The following is a 12,496-nucleotide window of genomic DNA, read 5'->3' as shown; positions in this document are numbered from 1 at the left end:
ACCTGGTCCTGCGGAAGTCCTTGATCACGATCCACTCTCCGGGTTTCAGATCATGCAGCGGGCCCGTGGCTGGAGCTGGAAGTGCTGCCTTTACCTGCTTGTGGATAGAGTGCAGAGCAGAGGACAATGTTGCACAGTAATTTAACATTGCATCATCACATGCTGCAGCGTCGGGAAGAGGAGTTGTCACAGGTCCAATTCCTGTGTGGGGAGGTCTCCCAAACAGTATCCCAAAGGGGCTAAGCCCATCCTAAGCCTGTTTCAGAACAGCATTTGCTCAATCTGTTTTTTAGTGCCCCATTTTCTATCCCTACCGCCCCACCACTAGCTGGATGATATGCACAGTGTTGCTTTAAGCCAATACCCAAATATCCACCCACCTACTTAAGGGCATGGCTCACAAAAGGTTTGTCATTATCACTGAAGATTTTTTGTGGGGGTTCCCCATCTAGGAATTACTTTTCAAAGCAACACCTTTTCTACCACGTCTGAGTCCTGTTTAGACATAGGGACATGGCCTTCTCTACCTTCAAACCTCAACCCATGTTATGAGTTGTGCAAACAGCATAAACCATTTTTTTTTTTTAGAGTAATTAGAGAAAGCAATCCTTTACACAGCTATCATTGCCCCTTTTGACATATGGTCCCTGCTATGTGTCAACTTTGAAGACAAGGACAGCCCTGGGGGCATTGCCAAACTCCGTCAACAACCGAGCAGCCTGCTTTGCGCCACACTGCCTTTTCCTCGTCCGTAGCTCGTGCTTGGAGGTCTGAAAGCTGTAAAAAAAAAGTCGTGATTACTTTCTTTTGAGTTTTGGGACCATAGACGCAGCTGCTTGCTTTGCTGCACTGTCCACTCGAGCGTTTCATAGGAAAACAGGGTCTAATTTGTTAGTGTGTGCATCACATTTGCATACTGCAATAGCTTTGGGGAGTAGGACTGCGTCCAGCAGCTCAGAGACTAGTTTGTGGTGGGCTGTGTGTGTTCCTGAACTCATCAGGAAGTTCTGTGTTTCCAAATTGTTCCAAAATCATGTACTACCTCAAAGGCATATCTACTGTCTGTGTAGATATTTACTGACTGTACCTCAGCATGTCTTCATGCCTCTATGAGGGCATACAGTTCAGCTGCTTGTGCTGAAAGGTTTGAGGGGAGACTTCCTGACAGACCGTCTCGTGTGCGGTTACTGCTGCATAGCCCACTCAATTTTTATCTGTCTCTGGGTCACGTGACATTGACCCGTCCACAAAAAAGATCAGATTTGGGTTTTCCAATGGAACATCCATCAGGTCGACTCTAGGGGAGCAGGTTGGGATTGGCTTTCTGCAATTTAGCACACTGAGAAACAGATGAGGGCCCTGCCTGACATTTTTTCTCTCTTTTATGTGCCTCGCTCTGCCATTCAGAAAATGCCTTCCAGTCAGCCGAAAACTGCATTTATTGCTCGAACCAGACTCTTTCCATTAGCAAATATTTTTACCATTATTATCTCTATATATATATACATATACCCGTCAGTATATATCTTAGTTTTGAAGCTGTGATCTAAGAAACACCAGTATCTCTGCCATTGCAGAGGCAAAGTTCCTGGAACTTCTTATAAGAAATCGCTCCATGTAGTACTTCTCTCAATGTAATACACACATTTCTTATATCATTGACCTCCCGTCCATACAGACAGCAATACACAATGACTTCATAAAATTCTAATTCTAAATCACTGACTCCAATACACTATGACTTCATAAAATTCTAATTCTAATTCTAAATTCTTGATGATTCCTACCCGTCAGTGGTATGTCTGCATCGGTCAAGTGGGCAAACCGCCTTTGCATCAACACGACTTCAGGGTGAAACTTTTCCACGGGCGTCCTCCGGTTTACTTGTTGTCCAGAAAAGCTGAAAAGGCTCGCGCAGCCCAGCCAGGAGACGCCAAATTGTTCTGGAAATTAGACAACACTCGCAGACTCGTCCTCTGAAGGTAAAAAAAGGTTTATTACAGAAAGATGGTTAATACAAGATAGAATAAAGCAGGATAGAAGAATGAGAGCGCTCTGAAGTGCTTGTGCTGAACCACTACTATATATATGAAACACAGAGCATGACACACTTCTCTGTACGGATAAGAACCAGTTTGAGGCAATTCAAACAGGCTTAGTTTTAGGGTCTTAGAAGATGTGCAGATGAACCTTGAACAGAAGAACATGTGTGTGTCTCTGCATGTAGATAAACATTCTGTACTGATCTCAATGACATGACGTGGTCTTCTTAGGCTTATCCTCTGATGAACAGAAAAAGAACAAGAACAAAACTACTACAATGTAAAAATGAGAAATTTCCCTCACATTTCCCCCATTTTATCATTACAAAATATGATAACTACAATTAACAGAGAAATTACTATGCTGTGAGTGCATCAGATCTTCAGAATCCTTTCACGGTTCAACTGAATTCATCATGATACAGACATAATGAAGACGCTAAGACTGTTTCTGCGGATATAAAGTATCCTGTAGTCGAGCGAGCTTATTTTAGAGTGAAATGAGAGTCATCATGGTCAAATGTATATTTACAATAGACATGAAATGATTGTCAATGGGTCGTCAACGTCAGTGTCGCTGGCAGAATCTAGTTCCCAGTCAGGTTTAAGATACAAACTTGGGTTGATCTTCGTAAGGAGATCACTTTGTCACTTTTTGTGAATGTTTTAATTAGCATCAGTGTTTGGTCATCAGTCATTGCTCTTAATGGGCAGGAAATTACACATGGAGCCATGATTAAGACAATTAGAATGACCTTTTCAGGGTCACAGGGAGCCTATCCCATTGAGCATTGGGCACAAGGCAGGGTACACCCTGGACAGGGTGCCAGTCCATTGCGCGGCACACTCACATCCACATTCATACACTACAGACATTTTAGACACACCAATCAGCCTACCATGCATGTCTTTGGACTGGGGGAGGAAACTGGAGTACCCGGAGGAAACCCCCACAGCACAGGGAGAACATGCAAACTCCACACAGACAGGGCCACGGTGGGTGGGACTCGAACCCCGGACCCTGGAATATTGTATATTTACAATAGACATGAAATGGATGTCAATGGGTCGTCAACGTCAGTGTCGCTGACAGAATCTAGTTCCCAGTCAGGTTTAAGATACAGCTTGGGTTGATCTTCGTAAGGGTCATTCTGTACTGATCTCAATGACATGACATGGCCTTCTTAGGCGTTATCTTCACATGGACAGAAAAAAGAACAAGAACAAAACTATTACAAAGTAAAAATGAGTAATTTTCCTCACAACCTTAGAGTTCAAAAAAGATTTGCAGTGGCAGGGTATTTATTTAAGAACGACATTATAAATAAAGATAGACCCGTGGAGATCTCTTCTTCCTGATAGTAAGGATAACTATAACACTTGTAAATCACAACGATGAGTATTTATGACCAGTTATAAACCTGAGAGCTGAAATATAAACCGTGTTTTCGGGTCTGTATAAAAACCATGTGTACTTACAGACCTGAACGACATTATATTCATTCGTTAAGTTAAACCATGGGCCTGAATGAATACTTATTGTAGTTTTTAGAGGTTTATGAGAAAAATCATTAGCATCTGAAAAAGGCGCTTGTATTTTTGGTTTGCTATTTTTGGTTGCGTCTCATCTGAACTTCTTTTAACACTGGAATCATCGGATATCCTGACATCACTGTGAACTTCCCAAATCCGTTTCTGAATAAACTCTTTTTTTTTCTCCCTTGGCGTTGTACATCTGCTCTCACAACCTACATCATAAAATCTATTACATAGTATATTCACGTTAGTTATTCAAACACAAGTGTCATGAAAACCCCACAATTATAATCAGTCTAAACACATGTGTCAAGTATCTAACCACACTGTGGATGAGAAATGAGTCGGCTAGGGAGAATAACGCCAGAAAGTACAATGTTCTTGGTTTCATTCTGACAAATAGGTCAATGTGGATTTTTTAAAAAAAAGTATACATATGGTGAGAGAAATTCGAAAGTTAGGGAGCTCCAACAACAAAACAAAACAACTCAATCCATTTTAATTTAACAAACCACAAAGATAAAGAATGAGTAGAAGAACATGATTGTATTTTCGTATTTTGTTTCACAAATGGAATAATTTAATTTGCCAGCACGTCATGGACATTGAATTTATCTCAGTAGCATTAGCTTGGGGACACTGTATATTAGGAGGGAATATTCACAATGCAACATATTCCTTTCATTCATTCATTCATTCACCTATTCAACTCAAGTTTATTTGTATAGTGCTTTTAATAATAGCCGTGTACATACATTGTACAGACAAGAAATAAATGATATTTATTTACGTTTATCATTAGTAAAGAGCTTCATTCCAGGTCAGGGTCGAGGTGGCTCAAGAGCACTTGCAGGCGTAGGGGAAGCCTCACTATTTATATCAACTGTTCAACAAATATTAATCTTCATAAGGTCCCCATTCACAACTCCATCCATTTTAAATTGTACTGAAATACTAATTACCTCTTTTGAGTGATCAATGATATTAATAAAAATGTTGCTATTTCACAGATATAAGCTGATGCTTACGGTTGCTATTAAGGCCCTGGGACTGCAATCACCATATGCAGTTTTGCACTCAGGTCTCCTTTAGTGAACAGTGGACTAGTTCAACAAACAGACTTCATATAAACACCATAATGAACTTTCCTTTACTTTCACACTATCCATTGTTACCCAGATGACGACGGGTTTTCTTCCGAGTCCGGTTCCTCTCAAGGTTTCTTCCTCTTAACATCTTCGGGAGTTTTTACCTCACAACCATCGCTCGCTCAATAGGGATAAATTCACACACTCAAAATCTGTATCCTGTGTTTATATATTTCTGTAAAACGGCTTTGAGACAATGACCATTGTAATAAGCACTATACATCTAAAATTGAATTGAATTGAAACTGAATTGATGGCTATCTACAGGTGGCACATCACTTGGCAGAGCACTCATGGCCCAAGTTAGCTCCATAGAGTTATTATTGCACCTGGTTAAAAATGGGAACAGTAACCAGAATTCGAATCGAGGGGGTCCAATTGAGTGTTTAACGTGGGGTGTGGGGTAGGGGTGTCCCCTGGTGTTTCATTGAAACTAGAATACTAGAAACATAAAACTAGATCTTTTGACCAAATTATTGAAGGATGTGCACCCTCCAAGTACTTTGACACAATTCGCTATAACTCTTGGTTTAACAAAGGCTAACAGGAAGTAATCATGCGGCCTCATACTCGGGGGAGGGGTAGTGGACAGAGCTGTTTATGGGATTGCCAGAGTGAGCTAGTTTAAAAATGTTCTGTGTCCACCAAGATGTTCTTCTATTTCAAATAATCAGAATTAAATCTAATAAATCAATCAATAAATAAATAAGTAAAGTTCAGACCGTGTGCCTAAGATGTACAAAAAGAACATTTCTATTGTAAGATATCATAAAGATTGGGAGAGGGAAAGGGGAATTATAGAGTTGATAATGTCCGTACATCAGAAATACATGTGAAACACTTGTTCTGAGAACACACATAAAATGTCTCTTTTTTCCAGTAACCAGTTTTTTGGCGGCTAGTTTCAGGTCTTCTGTGTGGTTTTTGAGGGCTGGATATTTTTCTGAAATCTGTAAACCCCAGTTAATGATGATTAACTCAAGCACACTTGAACAAAGGTATGTCTAAAATAATTTAGTAAACCAGCTGCTAGACTGCATGCTGTTTATTCAACACTCAGCTACCTAGTACAGGGTTACTAGATTGAATTCACTAGATAGTATCCTATAGCATAATTCAAGTGACTTCATTTTGTTTGAGGTTATGAGGTTATTCATGTCGCCCTGCTTCACCAAAAGCTATGGTCACGTGCCACTGCTGATCCAGAACCTATCCCAGGAACATTACACCCTGACGAAGGTTTGCGTTTTACCATTTTTATTTTCAAAGCAATGCATTGTGCATTGCATTTTTGACAGCAAACATCTGCTGCAATCAACCACCATCTGCATCCCCCCATGTGTACTGTCTATTTGGATCCCTCTCTCTCTAAAAAAAACACTATGTTGATAAATTTTAACATAGATCCTTTAAGACTTCCCCAGATTGACAAGCCAAAGTAATTGTCTAGGGTTCTTGATGGAACCTTTTGTATAAAAAGTCTAAACCTATACCATTAGGGAAAAAGTTTCTTCTTGACTTCTTAAAGGTTCTGGGTAGAACCCTATATGAGGCAGTTTTCCTATAAAAGGCTATATGAAATGATTCCAAGTACAGTTTTTTTCAGGGTTGCACGGTGGCGTTGCTCAACCTGCAGTGTTGCCCCTAAGCTGTTCTCCCTGTGTTCATGTGGGTTTCCTCTGGGTTCTCTGGTTTCCTCCCACCTCCCAAAAATATGGCAGTAGGTGTATTATCTAAAATAAAATGGCCCTAGATGTGAATGTGTGTGTGCATGGTGCCCCATGATGGACTGGCATCCCAATCAGGGTGTATTCCTAGAGTGCGAGAATTATTTTTGGACACTAAGAAGCCTTAAGGAATACTGAAGAACCCTTATTTCTAAGTATATGACAATGGCCTTAGTTAAACCCATCACATTGGTGCATTCAGTAGATTAATATAAGTCAGTACTGTTTACTGTTTAGTGAGTGAATGCGAGTGGCTGCCAACAGAACATCATTGCCTTTGAGGAAAAGAGGAATGAGTAATGATAAAGATCAAGTTCGGCGAATTGCTGGAGGCTGTGCGCGACAGACAGACGGGTGGTGCAGATGGTGGTTGATTAAGCAGAGATTTGCCACTGGGAAAGAAACTCTTCTGTAGTTGTCAAAAATGCAATGAACAAAGGATTGCTGTGCAAAATCAATACAGGGTGTAATGTTCAGTTATTTATATAACATAATGGATCAATTTTTGGTCCATAATGCACTAAATGATGATTGTAACCAAATTTTATTGCAATTTACTCTCCCTATGAAAGTACACCCATCGTATTTACATCTCAATATGCACTCTCTACCACACTGGAAAAAAATCATTCACATGTATTATTACAAAACAAAAATAATAAATCGGACATTCTAATGACATCGGTTAAAGCCGAATGTTCATCTCCATTAGCACAACTGAAAAACAAATGAACGCCAGCACCATTTACTGTTTATTGAGCGACTAAGTGGCTTCCAACAGACCACCGCTGTCTTTGCAGGAAGACATAATGAGTAGTGATAGAGATCTATGAATTGAGTTCAGCGAATTGCTGGAGGTTCTGTGAGACAGACACAGGAGGTGGATTAAACAGAGATTTGGCACTCTTTAGACACCTGCTGCTTTTGTTATGAATGGATGTAAAGTGCATGTCCTGGATTTTGAGGGATCTACAGCAATCTGGAAAATAGTACACTGCTGCGAGGTCACTTTACAGAACCAACGAGGTATAAAGAAGGAAGCATCGAACTCTTTATTATTAAATGCTGAATATCAACTTTGTTGATACTCTTTGGAAATAAATGGATTTGCATGTCACAAGGATTACAGACCTGCGGGTTGCTGATGTGATATGTTTTAAGATAGCAATACTGTCAAGAAAGCACAAATAGAACTCACTTCTCTTGGATGGATACATTTATTAGCTTTATTTAATAATATATTATGCAGTAGCATCAAAAATGAACACCTTGGGGGTGGGGGGCTTGGGTACTTTAGAAGACACCATAAACAGTGAGAGAGTATAAAGAGTGTTTCCGTAGGCATACAGTCATGACCTTGATGAAGTTTGGTCTTCAGTTAGGTTGCATCACAGCCCAGATCAGATTGCTACTGATAGATAAAAGTTGTGGTATTTTCAGCTATGACTATGTTGAATTATAACAGGATGTCTGTCAGAGGTCACAAAGGGGTTGGGTGTCTCTGTGGGTTTTTTTTTTTTTTTTTTTTTTTTTTTGTATTACAAGGATCAGAAATGAGATTTCCTTCTACAGTTTTTCAATAGCATTTTCTCAGGAGTCATGTATACATACTGCATGGGACACCAGTCCATTACAGGGCAACATGCACTCAGTATTCACACCTAGGGGTAATTTCTAGTAGTCCATCCATGTACCAGAAATTTATAGGAGGTGGAAGGAAACCCCCATGGACACAGGGAGGACAAAATCCATGTGAAACTCCATATGGACAAAATCCCTCATTGTGAGCTTGGGATCAAACTGGGACCCTGAAGCTGTGAGGTGGCAACGCTACCCACTGCACAATGCCCCTTCATCTTCATCTTCCCTTATGTACCTGCTTCCATTATTTTTCAATGAATACATCTATGACGTATGTTTCCTCTTGTCATTTGATAAGTTGGACTGAAGCATCACCAGAATTGTAGTCATTGGTGAGCAGAGCAGAGGCTCTGTACCATAGAATATATATTTGTGATCATCCAATCAGGAATCATGATGGATGGTTCAAACCTGATGTTGTAGGATGAAATGAAGACTGGTACTTACAGTACAACATCTGTAAAGTCAGCAGATCAATAATAATAAAAAAAAAACATTAATGTTGTTTCCATGAAAGATGTAAAGGGGTTCCTTTCCTTTCAAATGAATATGAGAAAAAAAGAGAGTTCCTCAGCGGTTCTTTGGGGGGTTAAGAGCTCTAGCTTTCTAAAAGGAAATCCCTCTTTTATAGTGTTCTGCCTAAAAACTGCAACTAAGAACCATTGACGAACCTTTTTTGAAAGTGCAGAGCACGGAAAACCTTTGTGGTGTACCTGTACTGGTAGTCTATATACTTATTTGTGATAATTGTCAATGTTTTAATCAGGGATGATGATAATGTAAAGCTAAAACCCATTAAGACATCTCTTTTCTCTGTACACCAAATGCTGTAGGATGAAGTAAAGGCTATTAACTGCAATACATGTAGTTAATTGCCACATCTATAAAGTCAGTAGATCAATATAATTCACTACAAATGCTGTGGGTGGTTGTCGTGAATGAAGGGTGAATGAAGAAGTAGTAAATAATGGGGATGCTGTGAGAAAAGTCTGTTTAAGTGCTGGGCAATTTGTAAGGAATAAAACACTTGGGGCGTGCTGTTTTAGTAAAGCAAATATTGCCGAGGTGGTGTGATGTGGCCTAGCATGAAGCAGAGTTACTCTTTCCTATGACAGAAAACACAGTTACAGTTTTAACCCTGACTGTAGCACTGACACTGGAGACTCCTTCCATAAATGTTCCTCATTGAAAACTTCACCATATCGACAATTTGTGGACTGTTTGCTACAAAGGTGCCAACCCGTCTCAGGGCACAATCGCGCACACACTCCAGACAATTTGGAAATGCCTTCAACGCATGTCTTTGGACTGGGGAGGAAACCGGAGTAACAGGAGGAAACCCTGGAAACACAGGGAGAACCTGCACACAGAACACCATGCACACAGGGCGGAGGTGAGATTTGCACCCCCAAAGCCTGGAGACGTGAGGCAAACGTGCCAACCACTAAGCCACCATGCCTCCCTAGATGAAGGTCATGAAGCATAAGTGCCCTGCTGGTGGTACGTGATCAAGGTCAGACTGCTGTGAAAGGACAGTTAAATAGCTCTTCTTTGTCATCAAAGTCTGCAATAAGGTGGTAATGCTGTTTACTGAAGTTGATATGGATTCAGGTCAACGCGGTACTTTCCCAGTCTTATTGACCATGATCTGTAGTTCCCCAGTGCAGCTAGATTTGCATTTATATCAAAGTCAGTATGGGTGCTGAGGCTTTGTGGTTGGGGGCTCTTGATATGTACCTACTCACACAAATACCATGTGTTTACCAGAGAGAGGGGAAAATTAACCATAGCACTCGCTATAGACTCAAAACGAAAATTCTGTCTGCTCCGTTTGGAGATATTTCAGTCTGGCATGGTTTGTTACTCATCAAGACTTCCATTACAGTAGCTCCGTGACCAAAGTGACCTACTTTTTATGTTTGTGAAATGTTTAACTATAAAGTACAAGCCTTTTTGTCACCCTGTCAAAATACAGTCTCTGTGAGTCACTATTTCTTCAGTCTAGGCTCCTAAGGACTGTCCCTCCCCATAGGGGCCCTAATCAGTATTCCCCATTCTGTGAAGCCCTGAGCTTAAATTCAAATGTAGCATGATCTTAATGGGAAACACTTTCACTGGGGACATTTTGTTTTCGTTCAGAAATGACAAAGTAAAACTAAAGCATAGCAAAGTTCCACTTCCTATATTCACACCAATCGGGTTTACTCTGGGGCATGTTCTGAAAACTGACGTATATCTTGTCTTTCAATCTGAGCTTTTTAATCCCCATTTTAGTCAGCAGTCACCATATGCTTAAAAAGAGTGCGTGAAATGCACACAATCCAGCGGCCTTGTTAGTTTCAAAACAATTTATAGAACTGCGTGGGTTTTCCTTTTTAGAAATCATTTTGTTTGAACATGGGCCACCCACACTATATGCCAGACATATAACTGGAATTGGAAAGACTTTTTCCCAGAACTTGTCATTTATAGGAATTTTGCTTTGGCATTCAGGAAAACCCATGATACCGAAAGAGAACATTCTGGTCCTTTTCTAGCTATAAGTGGTATAAACAGTCATTTACGACCAACAAGTTGATATTTAGGGCCCTTGTAATAATTTACATACAGAGTATATGGTTTCCAGGGGTGTAACGAGACACAAAATTGTATTTTGGTATAATACAGTGGTGTCTTGATATGATAAGAGTACAATAATTATATCTTATTAATGACATAGTGTTTGTGTGATCCATTCAGACTCTTAGCAGCAGATAATGCAACAATTTGAATATAACTAAAGTAAACATGCTTTGCTTTCACTGGTGTGACTCTCGAGGGGTTGTGTGTGTGACGCACAGGGTTACGCAGCTGTCTGTAGACCTGGGTGTATTTTTGAATACTGCTTTCTCCAACTCTAGTAGTGTTGCCTCTGAAAAATGCCATGCTTTGGAGAAGCATGTTTTTTTTTTTTTTTTTTAAATTTAAATCCCCATAGCCTTGCTTGATCTGATCAAATAGTAAATTACTTATTCGGAGGAGGGAGTCGCATAATATAAGCAGTATTTTATCACAAATAGCGTACTTTATTATGCAGTCTGTTGAATGTATCGGCTGATATCGCATCGAGAACCTTGCAAATGAAATGATGCACCTTGTCGTTACACTCCTAATGGTTTCACTTTCTACAGCCTCGGAAGCACTTTAGCGTATCAAAGACTTGTGTCTGTAATGGCCTAAAAGTACAAATGACAAAGAAATAACTGGAATGCATGTTCAAGCAATTCTCCCTGTGTCCATTTTGGTTTCTTCCAGCTGGTTTACTCCAGTTTTCTCCCACCTCCCAAATACCTGCTTGTGAGTGGATTGGCTAGGCTAAATTGCACATAGGCGTGAATTTGAATGATTGTGTGAACAAGTCCTGTACTATACTGGCATCCCATTCACGCGTTGCCTTGTTCCCAGTGATCTGATCCAGGGATAGACTCTGGGTCCTTTATAACTCTAACAAAGTGGTTAATGCAATGAAGGAAGGAAATACTTTTATTTACCAGGAGGTACAAGGGGTAGGAGACAAAGTAAGGTGTATATGGGGTGAAACATTCAGTAGTCTTCTGCAACGAGACAGCCTTGATCTCTCCTGAGCAGAGCAGCATCTACTATATGGCAGTTATTCCATCATGCTGCTTGATACTTTATTTTTAAGTTTAATATTAGATAACAGCATAAGAATGTGTAGGATCGACTAGGTCTTGCTGCATGCTGGTTTTAAATAGGTACACTATAAATACGATTCGAAGTGTTTAGAGGAAAACTCTGTCTCAGTGTAATGGTGTGGACTTCAGTTTGTAACATATAAACATCCTTTTTACGCCTACCTGCTGCGGTAAGACACACACACACACATGCACACACACACAGTTATTTTCCTTTGTTTCACCAAGACAGGAAGAACCTCGGTGTAATAGAAAAACAAACACATTTACCCAGCAGTGAAACCATCAAACCGACACCACTGCTCAGTGTTTCAATTCATGCAGTGGGGTTGAGGTAAGAGTGCTGTACAGGACACTTGAGTTCTTCCACTGCAACCTCGTCAATCTATGTATTCATGGATGTCGCTCTGTGCAGGGGCATTTTCTACAGCATACAAATACATTCTATACTTTGTGTAATATATACATTTATGTATATTGTATATACACACACACACACACACACACATATATGCATACTCTCTCTTTCTCTCTCTCTCTCTCTCTCTCTCTATATATATATATATATATATATATATATATATATATATATATATATATATATATATATATATATGTGTGTGTGTGTGTGTGTGTGTGTGTGTGTGTGTGTGTGTGTGTGTGTGTGTGTGTGTGGTAACAGCTTGGAGAAGACCCAAACACGGGTG

At 40.0% G+C, this 12,496-nt stretch overlaps 1 protein-coding gene across 1 annotated transcript in view; it reads left to right on the top strand.

The window, feature by feature from the left end:
* Positions 1–1,854: 1,854 nt before the first annotated feature.
* tbc1d9 (TBC1 domain family, member 9 (with GRAM domain)) overlaps positions 1,855–12,496 on the top strand; it is a 54,884-nt gene continuing 44,242 nt past the window's right edge. The window contains exon 1 of the mRNA XM_017464545.3: positions 1,855–1,982. The gene's annotated coding sequence lies outside the window, so the exon portion shown is untranslated. The remainder of the gene's footprint in view (positions 1,983–12,496) is intronic.

This window comes from Ictalurus punctatus, chromosome 3 (genome assembly GCF_001660625.3).
Source record: "Ictalurus punctatus breed USDA103 chromosome 3, Coco_2.0, whole genome shotgun sequence".
NCBI lineage: Eukaryota > Metazoa > Chordata > Actinopteri > Siluriformes > Ictaluridae > Ictalurus > Ictalurus punctatus.
Note: the sequence above shows the minus strand (reverse complement) of the source record. Positions and strands in the feature narration are given on the sequence as shown.